General features: G+C 40.4%; 31 non-coding genes across 31 annotated transcripts; all 31 read left to right on the top strand.

Annotated features, from left to right (window-relative positions):
* Positions 1 to 21: 21 nt before the first annotated feature.
* trnat-agu lies at positions 22 to 95 on the top strand. Its single transcript has one exon. It is a non-coding gene; the product is annotated as a tRNA-Thr (tRNA).
* A 284-nt stretch (positions 96 to 379) lies between these two features.
* On the top strand, positions 380 to 451 carry trnah-gug. Its single transcript has one exon. It is a non-coding gene; the product is annotated as a tRNA-His (tRNA).
* A 945-nt stretch (positions 452 to 1,396) lies between these two features.
* Positions 1,397 to 1,470, top strand: trnat-agu. Its single transcript has one exon. It is a non-coding gene; the product is annotated as a tRNA-Thr (tRNA).
* Positions 1,471 to 1,754: 284 nt separating this feature from the next.
* trnah-gug lies at positions 1,755 to 1,826 on the top strand. The gene has a single exon. It is a non-coding gene; the product is annotated as a tRNA-His (tRNA).
* Positions 1,827 to 2,772: 946 nt separating this feature from the next.
* On the top strand, positions 2,773 to 2,846 carry trnat-agu. Its single transcript has one exon. It is a non-coding gene; the product is annotated as a tRNA-Thr (tRNA).
* A 284-nt stretch (positions 2,847 to 3,130) lies between these two features.
* Positions 3,131 to 3,202, top strand: trnah-gug. Its single transcript has one exon. It is a non-coding gene; the product is annotated as a tRNA-His (tRNA).
* A 946-nt stretch (positions 3,203 to 4,148) lies between these two features.
* Positions 4,149 to 4,222, top strand: trnat-agu. Its single transcript has one exon. It is a non-coding gene; the product is annotated as a tRNA-Thr (tRNA).
* Positions 4,223 to 4,506: 284 nt separating this feature from the next.
* On the top strand, positions 4,507 to 4,578 carry trnah-gug. Its single transcript has one exon. It is a non-coding gene; the product is annotated as a tRNA-His (tRNA).
* A 945-nt stretch (positions 4,579 to 5,523) lies between these two features.
* On the top strand, positions 5,524 to 5,597 carry trnat-agu. Its single transcript has one exon. It is a non-coding gene; the product is annotated as a tRNA-Thr (tRNA).
* Positions 5,598 to 5,881: 284 nt separating this feature from the next.
* trnah-gug lies at positions 5,882 to 5,953 on the top strand. The gene has a single exon. It is a non-coding gene; the product is annotated as a tRNA-His (tRNA).
* Positions 5,954 to 6,898: 945 nt separating this feature from the next.
* On the top strand, positions 6,899 to 6,972 carry trnat-agu. Its single transcript has one exon. It is a non-coding gene; the product is annotated as a tRNA-Thr (tRNA).
* Positions 6,973 to 7,255: 283 nt separating this feature from the next.
* trnah-gug lies at positions 7,256 to 7,327 on the top strand. The gene has a single exon. It is a non-coding gene; the product is annotated as a tRNA-His (tRNA).
* Positions 7,328 to 8,273: 946 nt separating this feature from the next.
* On the top strand, positions 8,274 to 8,347 carry trnat-agu. The gene has a single exon. It is a non-coding gene; the product is annotated as a tRNA-Thr (tRNA).
* Positions 8,348 to 8,633: 286 nt separating this feature from the next.
* On the top strand, positions 8,634 to 8,705 carry trnah-gug. The gene has a single exon. It is a non-coding gene; the product is annotated as a tRNA-His (tRNA).
* A 945-nt stretch (positions 8,706 to 9,650) lies between these two features.
* trnat-agu lies at positions 9,651 to 9,724 on the top strand. Its single transcript has one exon. It is a non-coding gene; the product is annotated as a tRNA-Thr (tRNA).
* Positions 9,725 to 10,009: 285 nt separating this feature from the next.
* trnah-gug lies at positions 10,010 to 10,081 on the top strand. Its single transcript has one exon. It is a non-coding gene; the product is annotated as a tRNA-His (tRNA).
* Positions 10,082 to 11,027: 946 nt separating this feature from the next.
* On the top strand, positions 11,028 to 11,101 carry trnat-agu. The gene has a single exon. It is a non-coding gene; the product is annotated as a tRNA-Thr (tRNA).
* A 283-nt stretch (positions 11,102 to 11,384) lies between these two features.
* trnah-gug lies at positions 11,385 to 11,456 on the top strand. Its single transcript has one exon. It is a non-coding gene; the product is annotated as a tRNA-His (tRNA).
* Positions 11,457 to 12,404: 948 nt separating this feature from the next.
* On the top strand, positions 12,405 to 12,478 carry trnat-agu. The gene has a single exon. It is a non-coding gene; the product is annotated as a tRNA-Thr (tRNA).
* A 284-nt stretch (positions 12,479 to 12,762) lies between these two features.
* Positions 12,763 to 12,834, top strand: trnah-gug. The gene has a single exon. It is a non-coding gene; the product is annotated as a tRNA-His (tRNA).
* Positions 12,835 to 13,779: 945 nt separating this feature from the next.
* Positions 13,780 to 13,853, top strand: trnat-agu. The gene has a single exon. It is a non-coding gene; the product is annotated as a tRNA-Thr (tRNA).
* A 285-nt stretch (positions 13,854 to 14,138) lies between these two features.
* On the top strand, positions 14,139 to 14,210 carry trnah-gug. The gene has a single exon. It is a non-coding gene; the product is annotated as a tRNA-His (tRNA).
* Positions 14,211 to 15,156: 946 nt separating this feature from the next.
* Positions 15,157 to 15,230, top strand: trnat-agu. The gene has a single exon. It is a non-coding gene; the product is annotated as a tRNA-Thr (tRNA).
* Positions 15,231 to 16,889: 1,659 nt separating this feature from the next.
* trnah-gug lies at positions 16,890 to 16,961 on the top strand. Its single transcript has one exon. It is a non-coding gene; the product is annotated as a tRNA-His (tRNA).
* Positions 16,962 to 18,265: 1,304 nt separating this feature from the next.
* trnah-gug lies at positions 18,266 to 18,337 on the top strand. Its single transcript has one exon. It is a non-coding gene; the product is annotated as a tRNA-His (tRNA).
* A 946-nt stretch (positions 18,338 to 19,283) lies between these two features.
* On the top strand, positions 19,284 to 19,357 carry trnat-agu. The gene has a single exon. It is a non-coding gene; the product is annotated as a tRNA-Thr (tRNA).
* A 284-nt stretch (positions 19,358 to 19,641) lies between these two features.
* On the top strand, positions 19,642 to 19,713 carry trnah-gug. The gene has a single exon. It is a non-coding gene; the product is annotated as a tRNA-His (tRNA).
* A 946-nt stretch (positions 19,714 to 20,659) lies between these two features.
* trnat-agu lies at positions 20,660 to 20,733 on the top strand. Its single transcript has one exon. It is a non-coding gene; the product is annotated as a tRNA-Thr (tRNA).
* A 1,660-nt stretch (positions 20,734 to 22,393) lies between these two features.
* Positions 22,394 to 22,465, top strand: trnah-gug. Its single transcript has one exon. It is a non-coding gene; the product is annotated as a tRNA-His (tRNA).
* A 946-nt stretch (positions 22,466 to 23,411) lies between these two features.
* Positions 23,412 to 23,485, top strand: trnat-agu. Its single transcript has one exon. It is a non-coding gene; the product is annotated as a tRNA-Thr (tRNA).
* A 284-nt stretch (positions 23,486 to 23,769) lies between these two features.
* On the top strand, positions 23,770 to 23,841 carry trnah-gug. Its single transcript has one exon. It is a non-coding gene; the product is annotated as a tRNA-His (tRNA).
* The last annotated feature ends 698 nt before the right edge of the window (positions 23,842 to 24,539 follow it).

The following is a 24,539-nucleotide window of genomic DNA, read 5'->3' as shown; positions in this document are numbered from 1 at the left end:
GCAACATATATGACTTTTATGGGTGCTGTGGCTTAGTTGGTTAAAGTGCCTGTCTAGTAAACAGGAGATCCTGAGTTCAAATCTCAGCAGTACCTTTTTATTGTTCACATTGGTGGAGAAGGTCAGAGGGGAGGGCACTCAGGTTTTCTCACCAATGGGTTTAGAGAATTAGAGATGACGTGAGGAGGATGCAATTGAGATATTCCAATGTCACGGAAAAAGGGCACTTTTTGAATGAGAAAAAACCTACCGACTGTGTAAAGCTCCACTGTTTCTTCAGTTTATTCATTATCGAGACCAAAATGAAAAGAGTTTAGCCAGCTTGTGCACATCACTTTCACAGCCTATGTAGGCTTTACAAAGCCAGCTCTTGTAGCCGGCCGTGATCGTATAGTGGTTAGTACTCTGCGTTGTGGTCGCAGCAACCCCGGTTCGAATCCGGGTCACGGCACTGCAATGTAATTTTAGAAGGGTTGTTTTTTGAATGAGTTAAGACTTACTATGAAGCTAAGAAACTCAGCAACTCTGCCGTTTGACAAAGTTCCCCACCATATCGTAGGTTAATTACTTACACGAAATGATTCATCTGCTGTTTCAGACGTTTTTACCATTTTTAAGCTCCAGAGCCAAATGAGAAATGCAGTGTCCTCGAACGACCAACATTATGAAGAAATAGTATATGATTCTGAATGTTCACTCATATCTCGCGACCCACCTATGACATGTTAATAACCGCTTTGGGTCCCAAATCATAGTTTAAGAATTCATGTCAGAGGTTCTTGAGTTTATTCATCTCGAGACCCAAATGAAAAATGTACTGTTCTCGAATGATCATAGTTACGAAGAAATAGTATGTGATTACCATTGATTACTGATATCTCGCTACCCACCTCTCACCAGTGTTGCCAACTTAGCGACTTTGTCGCTATATTTAGTGAGTATTCAGAAAAAAGACAAGAATCGACAGAAGAAAGTTCAATTGTAGTTCTAAACATACTTAGGGTGTTTTTTACTCAATTTTTGTCTCTCCCGAGACGTTATTCCTCTCTCCTACAGCGTCAATCACAATTACATCCACTTGGCCAATTATGAAAATGATGTGATGACGTCATTTAGCGACTTCTAGCTACTTTTAGGACCAGCAATAGCTACTTTCCTTCCTGAGGATTTGGCAACACTGCCTCTCACATGCTCAGGCCCACTTTGCGTCCCAAAACGTAGCTTAAGAAACCCTGTTGCTAGACAATTGAAGGTGTCTGTATCGTTTCCAATATTACTAAAAGACATCTCTTTTGTGATGTGATTTTGCTATACAGAGATGTGGGTTAAATTAATGAGACTGGTTTGATTCAAATAGGTGTGGGTGTTCACATCTGCAACATATATCACTTTTATGGGTGCTGTGGCTTAGTTGGTTAAAGTGCCTGTCTAGTAAACAGGAGATCCTGAGTTCAAATCTCAGCAGTACCTTTTTATTGTTCACATTGGTGGAGAAGGTCAGAGGGGAGGGCACTCAGGTTTTCTCACCAATGGGTTTAGAGAATTAGAGATGACGTGAGGAGGATGCAATTGAGATATTCCAATGTCACGGAAAAAGGGCACTTTTTGAATGAGAAAAAACCTACCGACTGTGTAAAGCTCCACTGTTTCTTCAGTTTATTCATTATCGAGACCAAAATGAAATGAGTTTAGCCAGCTTGTGCACATCACTTTCACAGCCTATGTAGGCTTTACAAAGCCAGCTCTTGTAGCCGGCCGTGATCGTATAGTGGTTAGTACTCTGCGTTGTGGTCGCAGCAACCCCGGTTCGAATCCGGGTCACGGCACTGCAATGTAATTTTAGAAGGGTTGTTTTTTGAATGAGTTAAGACTTACTATGCAAGCTAAGAAACTCAGCAACTCTGCCGTTTGACAAAGTTCCCCACCATATTGTAGGTTAATTACTTACACGAAATGATTCATCTGCTGTTTCAGACGTTTTTACCATTTTTAAGCTCCAGAGCCAAATGAGAAATGCAGTGTCCTCGAACGACCAACATTATGAAGAAATAGTATATGATTCTGAATGTTCACTCATATCTCGCGACCCACCTATGACATGTTAATAACCGCTTTGGGTCCCAAATCATAGTTTAAGAATTCATGTCAGAGGTTCTTGAGTTTATTCATCTCGAGACCCAAATGAAAAATGTACTGTTCTCGAATGATCATAGTTACGAAGAAATAGTATGTGATTACCATTGATTACTGATATCTCGCTACCCACCTCTCACCAGTGTTGCCAACTTAGCGACTTTGTCGCTATATTTAGTGAGTATTCAGAAAAAAGACAAGAATCGACAGAAGAAAGTTCAATTGTAGTTCTAAACATACTTAGGGTGTTTTTTACTCACTTTTTGTCTCTCCCGAGACGTTATTCCTCTCTCCTACAGCGTCAATCACAATTACATCCACTTGGCCAATTATGAAAATGATGTGATGACGTCATTTAGCGACTTCTAGCTACTTTTAGGACCAGCAATAGCTACTTTCCTTCCTGAGGATTTGGCAACACTGCCTCTCACATGCTCAGGCCCACTTTGCGTCCCAAAACGTAGCTTAAGAAACCCTGTTGCTAGACAATTGAAGGTGTCTGTATCGTTTCCGATATTAGTAAAAGACATCTCTTTTGTGATGTGATTTTGCTATACAGAGATGTGGGTTAAATTAATGAGACTGGTTTGATTCAAATAGGTGTGGGTGTTCACATCTGCAACATATATGACTTTTATGGGTGCTGTGGCTTAGTTGGTTAAAGTGCCTGTCTAGTAAACAGGAGATCCTGAGTTCAAATCTCAGCAGTACCTTTTTATTGTTCACATTGGTGGAGAAGGTCAGAGGGGAGGGCACTCAGGTTTTCTCACCAATGGGTTTAGAGAATTAGAGATGACGTGAGGAGGATGCAATTGAGATATTCCAATGTCACGGAAAAAGGGCACTTTTTGAATGAGAAAAAACCTACCGACTGTGTAAAGCTCCACTGTTTCTTCAGTTTATTCATTATCGAGACCAAAATGAAAAGAGTTTAGTCAGCTTGTGCACATCACTTTCACAGCCTATGTAGGCTTTACAAAGCCAGCTCTTGTAGCTGGCCGTGATCGTATAGTGGTTAGTACTCTGCGTTGTGGTCGCAGCAACCCCGGTTCGAATCCGGGTCACGGCACTGCAATGTAATTTTAGAAGGGTTGTTTTTTGAATGAGTTAAGACTTACTATGCAAGCTAAGAAACTCAGCAACTCTGCCGTTTGACAAAGTTCCCCACCATATTGTAGGTTAATTACTTACACGAAATGATTCATCTGCTGTTTCAAACGTTTTTAAAATTTTTAAGCTCCAGAGCCAAATGAGAAATGCAGTGTCCTCGAACGACCAACATTATGAAGAAATAGTATATGATTCTGAATGTTCACTCATATCTCGCGACCCACCTATGACATGTTAATAACCGCTTTGGGTCCCAAATCATAGTTTAAGAATTCATGTCAGAGGTTCTTGAGTTTATTCATCTCGAGACCCAAATGAAAAATGTACTGTTCTCGAATGATCATAGTTACGAAGAAATAGTATGTGATTACCATTGATTACTGATATCTCGCTACCCACCTCTCACCAGTGTTGCCAACTTAGCGACTTTGTCGCTATATTTAGTGAGTATTCAGAAAAAAGACAAGAATCGACAGAAGAAAGTTCAATTGTAGTTCTAAACATACTTAGGGTGTTTTTTACTCACTTTTTGTCTCTCCCGAGACGTTATTCCTCTCTCCTACAGCGTCAATCACAATTACATCCACTTGGCCAATTATGAAAATGATGTGATGACGTCATTTAGCGACTTCTAGCTACTTTTAGGACCAGCAATAGCTACTTTCCTTCCTGAGGATTTGGCAACACTGCCTCTCACATGCTCAGGCCCACTTTGCGTCCCAAAACGTAGCTTAAGAAACCCTGTTGCTAGACAATTGAAGGTGTCTGTATCGTTTCCGATATTAGTAAAAGACATCTCTTTTGTGATGTGATTTTGCTAGACAGAGATGTGGGTTAAATTAATGAGACTGGTTTGATTCAAATAGGTGTGGGTGTTCACATCTGCAACAAATATGACGTTTATGGGTGCTGTGGCTTAGTTGGTTAAAGTGCCTGTCTAGTAAACAGGAGATCCTGAGTTCAAATCTCAGCAGTACCTTTTTATTGTTCACATTGGTGGAGAAGGTCAGAGGGGAGGGCACTCAGGTTTTCTCACCAATGGGTTTAGAGAATTAGAGATGACGTGAGGAGGATGCAATTGAGATATTCCAATGTCACGGAAAAAGGGCACTTTTTGAATGAGAAAAAACCTACCGACTGTGTAAAGCTCCACTGTTTCTTCAGTTTATTCATTATCGAGACCAAAATGAAAAGAGTTTAGTCAGCTTGTGCACATCACTTTCACAGCCTATGTAGGCTTTACAAAGCCAGCTCTTGTAGCCGGCCGTGATCGTATAGTGGTTAGTACTCTGCGTTGTGGTCGCAGCAACCCCGGTTCGAATCCGGGTCACGGCACTGCAATGTAATTTTAGAAGGGTTGTTTTTTGAATGAGTTAAGACTTACTATGCAAGCTAAGAAACTCAGCAACTCTGCCGTTTGACAAAGTTCCCCACCATATTGTAGGTTAATTACTTACACGAAATGATTCATCTGCTGTTTCAGACGTTTTTACCATTTTTAAGCTCCAGAGCCAAATGAGAAATGCAGTGTCCTCGAACGACCAACATTATGAAGAAATAGTATATGATTCTGAATGTTCACTCATATCTCGCGACCCACCTATGACATGTTAATAACCGCTTTGGTCCCAAATCATAGTTTAAGAATTCATGTCAGAGGTTCTTGAGTTTATTCATCTCGAGACCCAAATGAAAAATGTACTGTTCTCGAATGATCATAGTTACGAAGAAATAGTATGTGATTACCATTGATTACTGATATCTCGCTACCCACCTCTCACCAGTGTTGCCAACTTAGCGACTTTGTCGCTATATTTAGTGAGTATTCAGAAAAAAGACAAGAATCGACAGAAGAAAGTTCAATTGTAGTTCTAAACATACTTAGGGTGTTTTTTACTCACTTTTTGTCTCTCCCGAGACGTTATTCCTCTCTCCTACAGCGTCAATCACAATTACATCCACTTGGCCAATTATGAAAATGATGTGATGACGTAATTTAGCGACTTCTAGCTACTTTTAGGACCAGCAATAGCTACTTTCCTTCCTGAGGATTTGGCAACACTGCCTCTCACATGCTCAGGCCCACTTTGCGTCCCAAAACGTAGCTTAAGAAACCCTGTTGCTAGACAATTGAAGGTGTCTGTATCGTTTCCGATATTAGTAAAAGACATCTCTTTTGTGATGTGATTTTGCTATACAGAGATGTGGGTTAAATTAATGAGACTGGTTTGATTCAAATAGGTGTGGGTGTTCACATCTGCAACATATACGACTTTTATGGGTGCTGTGGCTTAGTTGGTTAAAGTGCCTGTCTAGTAAACAGGAGATCCTGAGTTCAAATCTCAGCAGTACCTTTTTATTGTTCACATTGGTGGAGAAGGTCAGAGGGGAGGGCACTCAGGTTTTCTCACCAATGGGTTTAGAGAATTAGAGATGACGTGAGGAGGATGCAATTGAGATATTCCAATGTCACGGAAAAAGGGCACTTTTTGAATGAGAAAAAACCTACCAACTGTGTAAAGCTCCACTGTTTCTTCAGTTTATTCATTATCGAGACCAAAATGAAAAGAGTTTAGTCAGCTTGTGCACATCACTTTCACAGCCTATGTAGGCTTTACAAAGCCAGCTCTAGTAGCTGGCCGTGATCGTATAGTGGTTAGTACTCTGCGTTGTGGTCGCAGCAACCCCGGTTCGAATCCGGGTCACGGCAATGCAATGTAATTTTAGAAGGGTTGTTTTTTGAATGAGTTTAAGACTTACTATGCAAGCTAAGAAACTCAGCAACTCTGCCGTTTGACAAAGTTCCCCACCATATTGTAGGTTAATTACTTACACGAAATGATTCATCTGCTGTTTCAAAAGTTTTTAAAATTTTAAGCTCCAGAGCCAAATGAGAAATGCAGTGTCCTCGAACGACCAACATTATGAAGAAATAGTATATGATTCTGAATGTTCACTCATATCTCGCGACCCACCTATGACATGTTAATAACCGCTTTGGGTCCCAAATCATAGTTTAAGAATTCATGTCAGAGGTTCTTGAGTTTATTCATCTCGAGACCCAAATGAAAAATGTACTGTTCTCGAATGATCATAGTTACGAAGAAATAGTATGTGATTACCATTGATTACTGATATCTCGCTACCCACCTCTCACCAGTGTTGCCAACTTAGCGACTTTGTCGCTATATTTAGTGAGTATTCAGAAAAAAGACAAGAATCGACAGAAGAAAGTTCAATTGTAGTTCTAAACATACTTAGGGTGTTTTTTACTCACTTTTTGTCTCTCCCGAGACGTTATTCCTCTCTCCTACAGCGTCAATCACAATTACATCCACTTGGCCAATTATGAAAATGATGTGATGACGTCATTTAGCGACTTCTAGCTACTTTTAGGACCAGCAATAGCTACTTTCCTTCCTGAGGATTTGGCAACACTGCCTCTCACATGCTCAGGCCCACTTTGCGTCCCAAAACGTAGCTAAGAAACCCTGTTGCTAGACAATTGAAGGTGTCTGTATCGTTTCCGATATTAGTAAAAGACATCTCTTTTGTGATGTGATTTTGCTATACAGAGACGTGGGTTAAATTAATGAGACTGGTTTGATTCAAATAGGTGTGGGTGTTCACATCTGCAACATATATGACTTTTATGGGTGCTGTGGCTTAGTTGGTTAAAGTGCCTGTCTAGTAAACAGGAGATCCTGAGTTCAAATCTCAGCAGTACCTTTTATTGTTCACATTGGTGGAGAAGGTCAGAGGGGAGGGCACTCAGGTTTTCTCACCAATGGGTTTTAGAGAATTAGAGATGACGTGAGGAGGATGCAATTGAGATATTCCAATGTCACGGAAAAAGGGCACTTTTTGAATGAGAAAAAACCTACCGACTGTGTAAAGCTCCACTGTTTCTTCAGTTTATTCATTATCGAGACCAAAATGGAAAGAGTTTAGTCAGCTTGTGCACATCACTTTCACAGCCTATGTAGGCTTTACAAAGCAGCTCTTGTAGCTGGCCGTGATCGTATAGTGGTTAGTACTCTGCGTTGTGGTCGCAGCAACCCCGGTTCGAATCCGGGTCACGGCACTGCAATGTAATTTTAGAAGGGTTGTTTTTGAATGAGTTAAGACTTACTATGCAAGCTAAGAAACTCAGCAACTCTGCCGTTTGACAAAGTTCCCCACCATATTGTAGGTTAATTACTTACACGAAATGATTCATCTGCTGTTTCAAAAGTTTTTAAAATTTTTAAGCTCCAGAGCCAAATGAGAAATGCAGTGTCCTCGAACGACCAACATTATGAAGAAATAGTATATGATTCTGAATGTTCACTCATATCTCGCGACCCACCTATGACATGTTAATAACCGCTTTGGGTCCCAAATCATAGTTTAAGAATTAATGTCAGAGGTTCTTGAGTTTATTCATCTCGAGACCCAAATGAAAAATGTACTGTTCTCGAATGATCATAGTTACAAAGAATAGTATGTGATTACCATTGATTACTGATATCTCGCTACCCACCTCTCACCAGTGTTGCCAACTTAGCGACTTTGTCGCTATATTTAGTGAGTATTCAGAAAAAGGACAAGAATCGACAGAAGAAAGTTCAATTGTAGTTTCTAAACATACTTAGGGTGTTTTTTACTCACTTTTTGTCTCTCCCGAGACGTTATTCCTCTCTCCTACAGCGTCAATCACAATTACATCCACTTGGCCAATTATGAAAATGATGTTGATGACGTCATTTAGCGACTTCTAGCTACTTTAGGACCAGCAATAGCTACTTTCCTTCCTGAGGATTTGGCAACACTGCCTCTCACATGCTCAGGCCCACTTTGCGTCCCAAAACGTAGCTTAAGAAACCCTGTTGCTAGACAATTGAAGGTGTCTGTATCGTTTCCGATATTAGTAAAAGACATCTCTTTTGTGATGTGATTTTGCTATACAGAGATGTGGGTTAAATTAATGAGACTGGTTTGATTCAAATAGGTGTGGGTGTTCACATCTGCAAACATATATGACTTTTATGGGTGCTGTGGCTTAGTTGGTTAAAGTGCCTGTCTAGTAAACAGGAGATCCTGAGTTCAAATCTCAGCAGTACCTTTTTATTGTTCACATTGGTGGAGAAGGTCAGAGGGGAGGGCACTCAGGTTTTCTCAACCAATGGGTTTAGAGAATTAGAGATGACGTGAGGAGGATGCAATTGAGATATTCCAATGTCACGGAAAAAGGGCACTTTTTGAATGAGAAAAAACCTACCGACTGTGTAAAGCTCCACTGTTTCTTCAGTTTATTCATTATCGAGACCAAAAATGAAAAGAGTTTAGTCAGCTTGTGCACATCACTTTCACAGCCTATGTAGGCTTTACAAAGCCAGCTCTTGTAGCTGGCCGTGATCGTATAGTGGTTAGTACTCTGCGTTGTGGTCGCAGCAACCCCGGTTCGAATCCGGGTCACGGCACTGCAATGTAATTTTAGAAGGGTTGTTTTTTGAATGAGTTAAGACTTACTATGCAAGCTAAGAAACTCAGCAACTCTGCCGTTTGACAAAGTTCCCCACCATATTGTAGGTTAATTACTTACACGAAATGATTCATCTGCTGTTTCAAAAGTTTTTAAATTTTTAAGCTCCAGAGCCAAATGAGAAATGCAGTGTCCTCGAACGACCAACATTATGAAGAAATAGTATATGATTCTGAATGTTCACTCATATCTCGCGACCCACCTATGACATGTTAATAACCGCTTTGGGTCCCAAATCATAGTTTAAGAATTCATGTCAGAGGTTCTTGAGTTTATTCATCTCGAGACCCAAATGAAAAATGTACTGTTCTCGAATGATCATAGTTACGAAGAAATAGTATGTGATTACCATTGATTACTGATATCTCGCTACCCACCTCTCACCAGTGTTGCCAACTTAGCGACTTTGTCGCTATATTTAGTGAGTATTCAGAAAAAAGACAAGAATCGACAGAAGAAAGTTCAATTGTAGTTCTAAACATACTTAGGGTGTTTTTTACTCAATTTTTGTCTCTCCCGAGACGTTATTCCTCTCTCCTACAGCGTCAATCACAATTACATCCACTTGGCCAATTATGAAAATGATGTGATGACGTCATTTAGCGACTTCTAGCTACTTTTAGGACCAGCAATAGCTACTTTCCTTCCTGAGGATTTGGCAACACTGCCTCTCACATGCTCAGGCCCACTTTGCGTCCCAAAACGTAGCTTAAGAAACCCTGTTGCTAGACAATTGAAGGTGTCTGTATCGTTTCCGATATTAGTAAAAGACATCTCTTTTGTGATGTGATTTTGCTATACAGAGATGTGGGTTAAATTAATGAGACTGGTTTGATTCAAATAGGTGTGGGTGTTCACATCTGCAACATATATGACTTTTATGGGTGCTGTGGCTTAGTTGGTTAAAGTGCCTGTCTAGTAAACAGGAGATCCTGAGTTCAAATCTCAGCAGTACCTTTTTATTGTTCACATTGGTGGAGAAGGTCAGAGGGGAGGGCACTCAGGTTTTCTCACCAATGGGTTTAGAGAATTAGAGATGACGTGAGGAGGATGCAATTGAGATATTCCAATGTCACGGAAAAAAGGGCACTTTTTGAATGAGAAAAAACCTACCGACTGTGTAAAGCTCCACTGTTTCTTCAGTTTATTCATTATCGAGACCAAAATGAAAAGAGTTTAGTCAGCTTGTGCACATCACTTTCACAGCCTATGTAGGCTTTACAAAGCCAGCTCTTGTAGCTGGCCGTGATCGTATAGTGGTTAGTACTCTGCGTTGTGGTCGCAGCAACCCCGGTTCGAATCCGGGTCACGGCACTACAATGTAATTTTAGAAGGGTTGTTTTTTGAATGAGTTAAGACTTTCTATGCAAGCTAAGAAACTCAGCAACTCTGCCGTTTGACAAAGTTCCCCACCATATTGTAGGTTAATTACTTACACGAAATGATTCATCTGCTGTTTCAAAAGTTTAAAAAATGTTTAAGCTCCAGAGCCAAATGAGAAATGCAGTGTCCTCGAACGACCAACATTATGAAGAAATAGTATATGATTCTGAATGTTCACTCATATCTCGCGACCCACCTATGACATGTTAATAACCGCTTTGGGTCCCAAATCATAGTTTAAGAATTCATGTCAGAGGTTCTTGAGTTTATTCATCTCGAGACCCAAATGAAAAATGTACTGTTCTCGAATGATCATAGGTACGAAGAAATAGTATGTGATTACCATTGATTACTGATATCTCGCTACCCACCTCTCACCAGTGTTGCCAACTTAGCGACTTTGTCGCTATATTTAGTGGAGTATACAGAAAAAAGACAAGAATCGACAGAAGAAAGTTCAATTGTAGTTCTAAACATACTTCGGGTGTTTTTTACTCACTTTTTGTCTCTCCCGAGACGTTATTCCTATCTCCTACAGCGTCAATCACAATTACATCCACTTGGCCAATTATGAAAATTATGTGATGACGTCATTTAGCGACTTCTAGCTACTTTTAGGACCAGCAATAGCTACTTTCCTTCCTGAGGATTTGCAACACTGCCTCTCACATGCTCAGGCCCACTTTGCGTCCCAAAACGTAGCTTAAGAAACCCTGTTGCTAGACAATTGAAGGTGTCTGTATCGTTTCCAATATTACTAAAATACATCTCTTTTGTGATGTGATTTTGCTAGACAGAGATGTGGGTGAAATTAATGAGACTGGATTGATTCAAATAGGTGTGGGTGTTCACATCTGCAACATATATGACTTTTATGGGTGCTGTGGCTTAGTTGGTTAAAGTGCCTGTCTAGTAAACAGGAGATCCTGAGTTCAAATCTCAGCAGTACCTTTTTATTGTTCACATTGGTGGAGAAGGTCAGAGGGGAGGGCACTCAGGTTTTCTCACCAATGGGTTTAGAGAATTAGAGATGACGTGAGGAGGATGCAATTGAGATATTCCAATGTCACGGAAAAAGGGCACTTTTGAATGAGAAAAAACCTACCGACTGCGTAAAGCTCCACTGTTTCTTCAGTTTATTCATTATCGAGACCAAAATGAAAAGAGTTTAGCCAGCTTGTGCACATCACTTTCACAGCCTATGTAGGCTTTACAAAGCCAGCTCTTGTAGCCGGCCGTGATCGTATAGTGGCTAGTACTCTGCGTTGTGGTCGCAGCAACCCCGGTTCGAATCCGGGTCACGGCACTGTAATGTAATTTTAGAAGGGTTGTTTTTTGAATGAGTTAAGACTTACTAAGAAGTCTCTAAGAAACTCAGCAACTCTGCCGTTTGACAAACTTCCCCACCATATCGTAGGTTAATTACTTACACGAAATGATTCATCTGCTGTTTCAGACGTTTTTACCATTTTTAAGCTCCAGAGCCAAATGAGAAATGCAGTGTCCTCGAACGACCAACATTATGAAGAAATAGTATATGATTCTGAATGTTCACTCATATCTCGCGACCCCACCTATGACATGTTAATAACCGCTTTGGGTCCCAAATCATAGTTTAAGAATTAATGTCAGAGGTTCTTGAGTTTATTCATCTCGAGACCCAAATGAAAAATGTACTGTTCTCGAATGATCATAGTTACGAAGAAATAGTATGTGATTACCATTGATTACTGATATCTCGCTACCCACCTCTCACCAGTGTTGCCAACTTAGCGACTTTGTCGCTATATTTAGTGAGTATTCAGAAAAAAGACAAGAATCGACAGAAGAAAGTTCAATTGTAGTTCTAAACATACTTAGGGTGTTTTTTACTCAATTTTTGTCTCTCCCGAGACGTTATTCCTCTCTCCTACAGCGTCAATCACAATTACATCCACTTGGCCAATTATGAAAATGATGTGATGACGTCATTTAGCGACTTCTAGCTACTTTTAGGACCAGCAATAGCTACTTTCCTTCCTGAGGATTTGGCAACACTGCCTCTCACATGCTCAGGCCCACTTTGCGTCCCAAAACGTAGCTTAAGAAACCCTGTTGCTAGACAATTGAAGGTGTCTGTATCGTTTCCAATATTACTAAAAGACATCTCTTTGTGATGTGATTTTGCTATACAGAGATGTGGGTTAAATTAATGAGACTGGTTTGATTCAAATAGGTGTGGGTGTTCACATCTGCAACATATATCACTTTTATGGGTGCTGTGGCTTAGTTGGTTAAAGTGCCTGTCTAGTAAACAGGAGATCCTGAGTTCAAATCTCAGCAGTACCTTTTTATTGTTCACATTGGTGGAGAAGGTCAGAGGGGAGGGCACTCAGGTTTTCTCACCAATGGGTTTAGAGAATTAGAGATGACGTGAGGAGGATGCAATTGAGATATTCCAATGTCACGGAAAAAGGGCACTTTTTGAATGAGAAAAAACCTACCGACTGCGTAAAGCTCCACTGTTTCTTCAGTTTATTCATTATCGAGACCAAAATGAAATGAGTTTAGCCAGCTTGTGCACATCACTTTCACAGCCTATGTAGGCTTTACAAAGCCAGCTCTTGTAGCCGGCCGTGATCGTATAGTGGTTAGTACTCTGCGTTGTGGTCGCAGCAACCCCGGTTCGAATCCGGGTCACGGCACTGCAATGTAATTTTAGAAGGGTTGTTTTTTGAATGAGTTAAGACTTACTATGCAAGCTAAGAAACTCAGCAACTCTGCCGTTTGACAAAGTTCCCCACCATATTGTAGGTTAATTACTTACACGAAATGATTCATCTGCTGTTTCAGACGTTTTTACCATTTTTAAGCTCCAGAGCCAAATGAGAAATGCAGTGTCCTCGAACGACCAACATTATGAAGAAATAGTATATGATTCTGAATGTTCACTCATATCTCGCGACCCACCTATGACATGTTAATAACCGCTTTGTGTCCCAAATCATAGTTTAAGAATTCATGTCAGAGGTTCTTGAGTTTATTCATCTCGAGACCCAAATGAAAAATGTACTGTTCTCGAATGATCATAGTTACGAGGAAATAGTATGTGATTACCATTGATTACTGATATCTCGCTACCACCTCTCACCAGTGTTGCCAACTTAGCGACTTTGTCGCTATATTTAGTGAGTATTCAGAAAAAAGACAAGAATCGACAGAAGAAAGTTCAATTGTAGTTCTAAACATACTTAGGGTGTTTTTTACTCACTTTTTGTCTCTCCCGAGACGTTATTCCTCTCTCCTACAGCGTCAATCACAATTACATCCACTTGGCCAATTATGAAAATGATGTGATGACGTAATTTAGCGACTTCTAGCTACTTTTAGGACCAGCAATAGCTACTTTCCTTCCTGAGGATTTGGCAACACTGCCTCTCACATGCTCAGGCCCACTTTGCGTCCCAAAACGTAGCTTAAGAAACCCTGTTGCTAGACAATTGAAGGTGTCTGTATCGTTTCCGATATTAGTAAAAGACATCTCTTTTGTGATGTGATTTTGCTATACAGAGATGTGGGTTAAATTAATGAGACTGGTTTGATTCAAATAGGTGTGGGTGTTCACATCTGCAACATATACGACTTTTATGGGTGCTGTGGCTTAGTTGGTTAAAGTGCCTGTCTAGTAAACAGGAGATCCTGAGTTCAAATCTCAGCAGTACCTTTTTATTGTTCACATTGGTGGAGAAGGTCAGAGGGGAGGGCACTCAGGTTTTCTCACCAATGGGTTTAGAGAATTAGAGATGACGTGAGGAGGATGCAATTGAGATATTCCAATGGTCACGGAAAAAGGGCACTTTTTGAATGAGAAAAAACCTACCAACTGTGTAAAGCTCCACTGTTTCTTCAGTTTATTCATTATCGAGACCAAAATGAAAAGAGTTTAGTCAGCTTGTGCACATCACTTTCACAGCCTATGTAGGCTTTACAAAGCCAGCTCTTGTAGCTGGCCGTGATCGTATAGTGGTTAGTACTCTGCGTTGTGGTCGCAGCAACCCCGGTTCGAATCCGGGTCACGGCACTGCAATGTAATTTTAGAAGGGTTGTTTTTTGAATGAGTTAAGACTTACTATGCAAGCTAAGAAACTCAGCAACTCTGCCGTTTGACAAAGTTCCCCACCATATTGTAGGTTAATTACTTACACGAAATGATTCATCTGCTGTTTCAAACGTTTTTACAATTTTTAAGCTCCAGAGCCAAATGAGAAATGCAGTGTCCTCGAACGACCAACATTATGAAGAAATAGTATATGATTCTGAATGTTCACTCATATCTCGCGACCCACCTATGACATGTTAATAACCGCTTTGGGTCCCAAATCATAGTTTAAGAATTCATGTCAGAGGTTCTTGAGTTTATTCATCTCGAGACCCAAATGAAAAATGTACTGTTCTCGAATTATCATAGTTACGAAGAAATAGTATGTGATTACCATTGATTACTGATATCTCGCTACCCACCTCTCACCAGTGTTGCCAACTTAGCGACTTTGTCGCTATATTTAGTGAGTATTCAGAAAAAAGACAAGAATCGACAGAAGAAAGTTCAATTGTAGTTCTAAACATACTTCGGGTGTTTTTTACTCACTTTTTGTCTCTCCCGAGACGTTATTCCTCTCTCCTACAGCGTCAATCACAATTACATCCACTTGGCCAATTATGAAAATGATGTGATGACGTAATTTAGCGACTTCTAGCTACTTTTAGGACCAGCAATAGCTACTTTCCTTCCTGAGGATTTGGCAACACTGCCTCTCACATGCTCAGGCTCACTTTGCGTCCCAAAACGTAGCTTAAGAAACCCTGTTGCTAGACAATTGAAGGTGTCTGTATCGTTTCCGATATTAGTAAAAGACATCTCTTTTGTGATGTGATTTTGCTATACAGAGATGTGGGTTAAATTAATGAGACTGGTTTGATTCAAATAGGTGTGGGTGTTCACATCTGCAACATATATGACTTTTATGGGTGCTGTGGCTTAGTTGGTTAAAGTGCCTGTCTAGTAAACAGGAGATCCTGAGTTCAAATCTCAGCAGTACCTTTTTATTGTTCACATTGGTGGAGAAGGTCAGAGGGGAGGGCACTCAGGTTTTCTCACCAATGGGTTTAGAGAATTAGAGATGACGTGAGGAGGATGCAATTGAGATATTCCAATGTCACGGAAAAAGGGCACTTTTTGAATGAGAAAAAACCTACCGACTGTGTAAAGCTCCACTGTTTCTTCAGTTTATTCATTATCGAGACCAAAATGAAAAGAGTTTAGTCAGCTTGTGCACATCACTTTCACAGCCTATGTAGGCTTTACAAAGCCAGCTCTTGTAGCCGGCCGTGATCGTATAGTGGTTAGTACTCTGCGTTGTGATCGCAGCAACCCGGGTTCGAATCCGGGTCACGGCACTGCAATGTAATTTTAGAAGGGTTGTTTTTTGAATGAGTTAAGACTTACTATGCAAGCTAAGAAACTCAGCAACTCTGCCGTTTGACAAAGTTCCCCACCATATTGTAGGTTAATTACTTACACGAAATGATTCATCTGCTGTTTCAAACGTTTTTACAATTTTTAAGCTCCAGAGCCAAATGAGAAATGCAGTGTCCTCGAACGACCAACATTATGAAGAAATAGTATATGATTCTGAATGTTCACTCATATCTCGCGACCCACCTATGACATGTTAATAACCGCTTTGGGTCCCAAATCATAGTTTAAGAATTCATGTCAGAGGTTCTTGAGTTTATTCATCTCGAGACCCAAATGAAAAATGTACTGTTCTCGAATGATCATAGTTACGAAGAAATAGTATGTGATTACCATTGATTACTGATATCTCGCTACCCACCTCTCACCAGTGTTGCCAACTTAGCGACTTCGTCGCTATATTTAGTGAGTATTCAGAAAAAAGACAAGAATCGACAGAAGAAAGTTCAATTGTAGTTCTAAACATACTTCGGGTGTTTTTTACTCACTTTTTGTCTCTCCCGAGACGTTATTCCTCTCTCCTACAGCGTCAATCACAATTACATCCACTTGGCCAATTATGAAAATGATGTGATGACGTAATTTAGCGACTTCTAGCTACTTTTAGGACCAGCAATAGCTACTTTCCTTCCTGAGGATTTGGCAACACTGCCTCTCACATGCTCAGGCCCACTTTGCGTCCCAAAACGTAGCTTAAGAAACCCTGTTGCTAGACAATTGAAGGTGTCTGTATCGTTTCCGATATTAGTAAAAGACATCTCTTTTGTGATGTGATTTTGCTATACAGAGATGTGGGTTAAATTAATGAGACTGGTTTGATTCAAATAGGTGTGGGTGTTCACATCTGCAACATATATGACTTTTATGGGTGCTGTGGCTTAGGTGGTTAAAGTGCCTGTCTAGTAAACAGGAGATCCTGAGTTCAAATCTCAGCAGTACCTTTTTATTGTTCACATTGGTGGAGAAGGTCAGAGGGGAGGGCACTCAGGTTTTCTCACCAATGGGTTTAGAGAATTAGAGATGACGTGAGGAGGATGCAATTGAGATATTCCAATGTCACGGAAAAAGGGCACTTTTGAATGAGAAAAAACCTACCGACTGTGTAAAGCTCCACTGTTTCTTCAGTTTATTCATTATCGAGACCAAAATGAAAAGAGTTTAGTCAGCTTGTGCACATCACTTTCACAGCCTATGTAGGCTTTACAAAGCCAGCTCTTGTAGCCGGCCGTGATCGTATAGTGGTTAGTACTCTGCGTTGTGGTCGCAGCAACCCCGGTTCGAATCCGGGTCACGGCACTGCAATGTAATTTTAGAAGGGTTGTTTTTTGAATGAGTTAAGACTTACTACGCAAGCTAAGAAACTCAGCAACTCTGCCGTTTGACAAAGTTCCCCACCATATTGTAGGTTAATTACTTACACGAAATGATTCATCTGCTGTTTCAAACGTTTTTACAATTTTTAAGCTCCAGAGCCAAATGAGAAATGCAGTGTCCTCGAACGACCAACATTATGAAGAAATAGTATATGATTCTGAATGTTCACTCATATCTCGCGACCCACCTATGACATGTTAATAACCGCTTTGGGTCCCAAATCATAGTTTAAGAATTCATGTCAGAGGTTCTTGAGTTTATTCATCTCGAGACCCAAATGAAAAATGTACTGTTCTCGAATGATCATAGTTACGAAGAAATAGTATGTGATTACCATTGATTACTGATATCTCGCTACCCACCTCTCACCAGTGTTGCCAACTTAGCGACTTTGTCGCTATATTTAGTGAGTATTCAGAATAAAGACAAGAATCGACAGAAGAAAGTTCAATTGTAGTTCTAAACATACTTCGGGTGTTTTTTACTCACTTTTTGTCTCTCCCGAGACGTTATTCCTCTCTCCTACAGCGTCAATCACAATTACATCCACTTGGCCAATTATGAAAATGATGTGATGACGTAATTTAGCGACTTCTAGCTACTTTTAGGACCAGCAATAGCTACTTTCCTTCCTGAGGATTTGGCAACACTGCCTCTCACATGCTCAGGCCCACTTTGCGTCCCAAAACGTAGCTTAAGAAACCCTGTTGCTAGACAATTGAAGGTGTCTGTATCGTTTCCGATATTAGTAAAAGACATCTCTTTTGTGATGTGATTTTGCTATACAGAGATGTGGGTTAAATTAATGAGACTGGTTTGATTCAAATAGGTGTGGGTGTTCACATCTGCAACATATATGACTTTTATGGGTGCTGTGGCTTAGGTGGTTAAAGTGCCTGTCTAGTAAACAGGAGATCCTGAGTTCAAATCTCAGCAGTACCTTTTTATTGTTCACATTGGTGGAGAAGGTCAGAGGGGAGGGCACTCAGGTTTTCTCACCAATGGGTTTAGAGAATTAGAGATGACGTGAGGAGGATGCAATTGAGATATTCCAATGTCACGGAAAAAGGGCACTTTTTGAATGAGAAAAAACCTACCGACTGTGTAAAGCTCCACTGTTTCTTCAGTTTATTCATTATCGAGACCAAAATGAAAAGAGTTTAGTCAGCTTGTGCACATCACTTTCACAGCCTATGTAGGCTTTACAAAGCCAGCTCTTGTAGCCGGCCGTGATCGTATAGTGGTTAGTACTCTGCGTTGTGGTCGCAGCAACCCCGGTTCGAATCCGGGTCACGGCACTGCAATGTAATTTTAGAAGGGTTGTTTTTTGAATGAGTTAAGACTTACTATGCAAGCTAAGAAACTCAGCAACTCTGCCGTTTGACAAAGTTCCCCACCATATTGTAGGTTAATTACTTACACGAAATGATTCATCTGCTGTTTCAAACGTTTTTACAATTTTTAAGCTCCAGAGCCAAATGAGAAATGCAGTGTCCTCGAACGACCAACATTATGAAGAAATAGTATATGATTCTGAATGTTCACTCATATCTCGCGACCCACCTATGACATGTTAATAACCGCTTTGGGTCCCAAATCATAGTTTAAGAATTCATGTCAGAGGTTCTTGAGTTTATTCATCTCGAGACCCAAATGAAAAATGTACTGTTCTCGAATGATCATAGTTACGAAGAAATAGTATGTGATTACCATTGATTACTGATATCTCGCTACCCACCTCTCACCAGTGTTGCCAACTTAGCGACTTTGTCGCTATATTTAGTGAGTATTCAGAAAAAAGACAAGAATCGACAGAAGAAAGTTCAATTGTAGTTCTAAACATACTTAGGGTGTTTTTTACTCACTTTTTGTCTCTCCCGAGATGTTATTCCTCTCTCCTACAGCGTCAATCACAATTACATCCACTTGGCCAATTATGAAAATGATGTGATGACGTAATTTAGCGACTTCTAGCTACTTTTAGGACCAGCAATAGCTACTTTCCTTCCTGAGGATTTGGCAACACTGCCTCTCACATGCTCAGGCCCACTTTGCGTCCCAAAACGTAGCTTAAGAAACCCTGTTGCTAGACAATTGAAGGTGTCTGTATCGTTTCCGATATTAGTAAAAGACATCTCTTTTGTGATGTGATTTTGCTATACAGAGATGTGGGTTAAATTAATGAGACTGGTTTGATTCAAATAGGTGTGGGTGTTCACATCTGCAACATATATGACTTTTATGGGTGCTGTGGCTTAGTTGGTTAAAGTGCCTGTCTAGTAAACAGGAGATCCTGAGTTCAAATCTCAGCAGTACCTTTTTATTGTTCACATTGGTGGAGAAGGTCAGAGGGGAGGGCACTCAGGTTTTCTCACCAATGGGTTTAGAGAATTAGAGATGACGTGAGGAGGATGCAATTGAGATATTCCAATGTCACGGAAAAAGGGCACTTTTTGAATGAGAAAAAACCTACCGACTGTGTAAAGCTCCACTGTTTCTTCAGTTTATTCATTATCGAGACCAAAATGAAAAGAGTTTAGTCAGCTTGTGCACATCACTTTCACAGCCTATGTAGGCTTTACAAAGCCAGCTCTTGTAGCCGGCCGTGATCGTATAGTGGTTAGTACTCTGCGTTGTGGTCGCAGCAACCCCGGTTCGAATCCGGGTCACGGCACTGCAATGTAATTTTAGAAGGGTTGTTTTTTGAATGAGTTAAGACTTACTACGCAAGCTAAGAAACTCAGCAACTCTGCCGTTTGACAAAGTTCCCCACCATATTGTAGGTTAATTACTTACACGAAATGATTCATCTGCTGTTTCAAACGTTTTTACAATTTTTAAGCTCCAGAGCCAAATGAGAAATGCAGTGTCCTCGAACGACCAACATTATGAAGAAATAGTATATGATTCTGAATGTTCACTCATATCTCGCGACCCACCTATGACATGTTAATAACCGCTTTGGGTCCCAAATCATAGTTTAAGAATTCATGTCAGAGGTTCTTGAGTTTATTCATCTCGAGACCCAAATGAAAAATGTACTGTTCTCGAATGATCATAGTTACGAAGAAATAGTATGTGATTACCATTGATTACTGATATCTCGCTACCCACCTCTCACCAGTGTTGCCAACTTAGCGACTTTGTCGCTATATTTAGTGAGTATTCAGAAAAAAGACAAGAATCGACAGAAGAAAGTTCAATTGTAGTTCTAAACATACTTAGGGTGTTTTTTACTCACTTTTTGTCTCTCCCGAGATGTTATTCCTCTCTCCTACAGCGTCAATCACAATTACATCCACTTGGCCAATTATGAAAATGATGTGATGACGTAATTTAGCGACTTCTAGCTACTTTTAGGACCAGCAATAGCTACTTTCCTTCCTGAGGATTTGGCAACACTGCCTCTCACATGCTCAGGCCCACTTTGCGTCCCAAAACGTAGCTTAAGAAACCCTGTTGCTAGACAATTGAAGGTGTCTGTATCGTTTCCGATATTAGTAAAAGACATCTCTTTTGTGATGTGATTTTGCTATACAGAGATGTGGGTTAAATTAATGAGACTGGTTTGATTCAAATAGGTGTGGGTGTTCACATCTGCAACATATATGACTTTTATGGGTGCTGTGGCTTAGTTGGTTAAAGTGCCTGTCTAGTAAACAGGAGATCCTGAGTTCAAATCTCAGCAGTACCTTTTTATTGTTCACATTGGTGGAGAAGGTCAGAGGGGAGGGCACTCAGGTTTTCTCACCAATGGGTTTAGAGAATTAGAGATGACGTGAGGAGGATGCAATTGAGATATTCCAATGTCACGGAAAAAGGGCACTTTTTGAATGAGAAAAAACCTACCGACTGTGTAAAGCTCCACTGTTTCTTCAGTTTATTCATTATCGAGACCAAAATGAAAAGAGTTTAGTCACCTTGTGCACATCACTTTCACAGCCTATGTAGGCTTTACAAAGCCAGCTCTTGTAGCCGGCCGTGTTCGTATAGTGGTTAGTACTCTGCGTTGTGATCGCAGCAACCCGGGTTCGAATCCGGGTCACGGCACTGCAATGTAATTTTAGAAGGGTTGTTTTTTGAATGAGTTAAGACTTACTATGCAAGCTAAGAAACTCAGCAACTCTGCCGTTTGACAAAGTTCCCCACCATATTGTAGGTTAATTACTTACACGAAATGATTCATCTGCTGTTTCAAACGTTTTTACAATTTTTAAGCTCCAGAGCCAAATGAGAAATGCAGTGTCCTCGAACGACCAACATTATGAAGAAATAGTATATGATTCTGAATGTTCACTCATATCTCGCGACCCACCTATGACATGTTAATAACCGCTTTGGGTCCCAAATCATAGTTTAAGAATTCATGTCAGAGGTTCTTGAGTTTATTCATCTCGAGACCCAAATGAAAAATGTACTGTTCTCGAATGATCATAGTTACGAAGAAATAGTATGTGATTACCATTGATTACTGATATCTCGCTACCCACCTCTCACCAGTGTTGCCAACTTAGCGACTTCGTCGCTATATTTAGTGAGTATTCAGAAAAAAGACAAGAATCGACAGAAGAAAGTTCAATTGTAGTTCTAAACATACTTCGGGTGTTTTTTACTCACTTTTTGTCTCTCCCGAGACGTTATTCCTCTCTCCTACAGCGTCAATCACAATTACATCCACTTGGCCAATTATGAAAATGATGTGATGACGTAATTTAGCGACTTCTAGCTACTTTTAGGACCAGCAATAGCTACTTTCCTTCCTGAGGATTTGGCAACACTGCCTCTCACATGCTCAGGCCCACTTTGCGTCCCAAAACGTAGCTTAAGAAACCCTGTTGCTAGACAATTGAAGGTGTCTGTATCGTTTCCGATATTAGTAAAAGACATCTCTTTTGTGATGTGATTTTGCTATACAGAGATGTGGGTTAAATTAATGAGACTGGTTTGATTCAAATAGGTGTGGGTGTTCACATCTGCAACATATATGACTTTTATGGGTGCTGTGGCTTAGGTGGTTAAAGTGCCTGTCTAGTAAACAGGAGATCCTGAGTTCAAATCTCAGCAGTACCTTTTTATTGTTCACATTGGTGGAGAAGGTCAGAGGGGAGGGCACTCAGGTTTTCTCACCAATGGGTTTAGAGAATTAGAGATGACGTGAGGAGGATGCAATTGAGATATTCCAATGTCACGGAAAAAGGGCACTTTTTGAATGAGAAAAAACCTACCGACTGTGTAAAGCTCCACTGTTTCTTCAGTTTATTCATTATCGAGACCAAAATGAAAAGAGTTTAGTCAGCTTGTGCACATCACTTTCACAGCCTATGTAGGCTTTACAAAGCCAGCTCTTGTAGCCGGCCGTGATCGTATAGTGGTTAGTACTCTGCGTTGTGGTCGCAGCAACCCCGGTTCGAATCCGGGTCACGGCACTGCAATGTAATTTTAGAAGGGTTGTTTTTTGAATGAGTTAAGACTTACTACGCAAGCTAAGAAACTCAGCAACTCTGCCGTTTGACAAAGTTCCCCACCATATTGTAGGTTAATTACTTACACGAAATGATTCATCTGCTGTTTCAAACGTTTTTACAATTTTTAAGCTCCAGAGCCAAATGAGAAATGCAGTGTCCTCGAACGACCAACATTATGAAGAAATAGTATATGATTCTGAATGTTCACTCATATCTCGCGACCCACCTATGACATGTTAATAACCGCTTTGGGTCCCAAATCATAGTTTAAGAATTCATGTCAGAGGTTCTTGAGTTTATTCATCTCGAGACCCAAATGAAAAATGTACTGTTCTCGAATGATCATAGTTACGAAGAAATAGTATGTGATTACCATTGATTACTGATATCTCGCTACCCACCTCTCACCAGTGTTGCCAACTTAGCGACTTTGTCGCTATATTTAGTGAGTATTCAGAATAAAGACAAGAATCGACAGAAGAAAGTTCAATTGTAGTTCTAAACATACTTCGGGTGTTTTTTACTCACTTTTTGTCTCTCCCGAGACGTTATTCCTCTCTCCTACAGCGTCAATCACAATTACATCCACTTGGCCAATTATGAAAATGATGTGATGACGTAATTTAGCGACTTCTAGCTACTTTTAGGACCAGCAATAGCTACTTTCCTTCCTGAGGATTTGGCAACACTGCCTCTCACATGCTCAGGCCCACTTTGCGTCCCAAAACGTAGCTTAAGAAACCCTGTTGCTAGACAATTGAAGGTGTCTGTATCGTTTCCGATATTAGTAAAAGACATCTCTTTTGTGATGTGATTTTGCTATACAGAGATGTGGGTTAAATTAATGAGACTGGTTTGATTCAAATAGGTGTGGGTGTTCACATCTGCAACATATATGACTTTTATGGGTGCTGTGGCTTAGTTGGTTAAAGTGCCTGTCTAGTAAACAGGAGATCCTGAGTTCAAATCTCAGCAGTACCTTTTTATTGTTCACATTGGTGGAGAAGGTCAGAGGGGAGGGCACTCAGGTTTTCTCACCAATGGGTTTAGAGAATTAGAGATGACGTGAGGAGGATGCAATTGAGATATTCCAATGTCACGGAAAAAGGGCACTTTTTGAATGAGAAAAAACCTACCGACTGTGTAAAGCTCCACTGTTTCTTCAGTTTATTCATTATCGAGACCAAAATGAAAAGAGTTTAGTCAGCTTGTGCACATCACTTTCACAGCCTATGTAGGCTTTACAAAGCCAGCTCTTGTAGCCGGCCGTGATCGTATAGTGGTTAGTACTCTGCGTTGTGGTCGCAGCAACCCCGGTTCGAATCCGGGTCACGGCACTGCAATGTAATTTTAGAAGGGTTGTTTTTTGAATGAGTTAAGACTTACTACGCAAGCTAAGAAACTCAGCAACTCTGCCGTTTGACAAAGTTCCCCACCATATTGTAGGTTAATTACTTACACGAAATGATTCATCTGCTGTTTCAAACGTTTTTACAATTTTTAAGCTCCAGAGCCAAATGAGAAATGCAGTGTCCTCGAACGACCAACATTATGAAGAAATAGTATATGATTCTGAATGTTCACTCATATCTCGCGACCCACCTATGACATGTTAATAACCGCTTTGGGTCCCAAATCATAGTTTAAGAATTCATGTCAGAGGTTCTTGAGTTTATTCATCTCGAGACCCAAATGAAAAATGTACTGTTCTCGAATGATCATAGTTACGAAGAAATAGTATGTGATTACCATTGATTACTGATATCTCGCTACCCACCTCTCACCAGTGTTGCCAACTTAGCGACTTTGTCGCTATATTTAGTGAGTATTCAGAATAAAGACAAGAATCGACAGAAGAAAGTTCAATTGTAGTTCTAAACATACTTCGGGTGTTTTTTACTCACTTTTTGTCTCTCCCGAGACGTTATTCCTCTCTCCTACAGCGTCAATCACAATTACATCCACTTGGCCAATTATGAAAATGATGTGATGACGTAATTTAGCGACTTCTAGCTACTTTTAGGACCAGCAATAG

The sequence above is a fragment of the Oncorhynchus mykiss genome, unplaced genomic scaffold (assembly GCF_013265735.2).
Source record: "Oncorhynchus mykiss isolate Arlee unplaced genomic scaffold, USDA_OmykA_1.1 un_scaffold_363, whole genome shotgun sequence".
Lineage (NCBI taxonomy): Eukaryota > Metazoa > Chordata > Actinopteri > Salmoniformes > Salmonidae > Oncorhynchus > Oncorhynchus mykiss.
Note: the sequence above shows the minus strand (reverse complement) of the source record. Positions and strands in the feature narration are given on the sequence as shown.